A 504-nucleotide genomic window follows, 5' to 3' on the forward strand; every position below is an offset into this window, starting at 1 on the left:
AATAGCGCAGTTGAAGCCTTTATGATTCTTTGCTCTTTACCCTCCAATGACACCACTTACTTACGCGAGCGCATTCAGATATGCAACTGACACTGCACTTTGTGTTGAATACACAACCCCTTATTTACAGAGCCCCAGTTGTACTGAACAGCTTTCTATACCTCATTCTGACAACTTCTAGCATCTGAAACCAAAAGTCATGGACAGGTCTGTGTGTTCCTCACATCCATAGGGATGGTTCTAACGCCCCAAGCACATTACATGGTTGCTCTGCCTACTGCACATGTATTATGCCCCGTGGGACTTAATTAGGATATGTTGGATTTTCCTCTCAAGCTACTCTATTGTTTTCAAAAGTTTTTTTTGTTTGTTTGTTTTACTTTGTAAAATAAATATTCTCATGTTCTCCCCTGTTATCACCAAAATATAAGACGCACACAGTTCTGGGATGGACATAGAGAGGGTTCCAGGCACTTCTCTTTGCAATCTTTATATTTTTTTTTC

The sequence above is a fragment of the Meleagris gallopavo genome, chromosome 14 (assembly GCF_000146605.3).
Source record: "Meleagris gallopavo isolate NT-WF06-2002-E0010 breed Aviagen turkey brand Nicholas breeding stock chromosome 14, Turkey_5.1, whole genome shotgun sequence".
Classification (NCBI taxonomy): domain Eukaryota; kingdom Metazoa; phylum Chordata; class Aves; order Galliformes; family Phasianidae; genus Meleagris; species Meleagris gallopavo.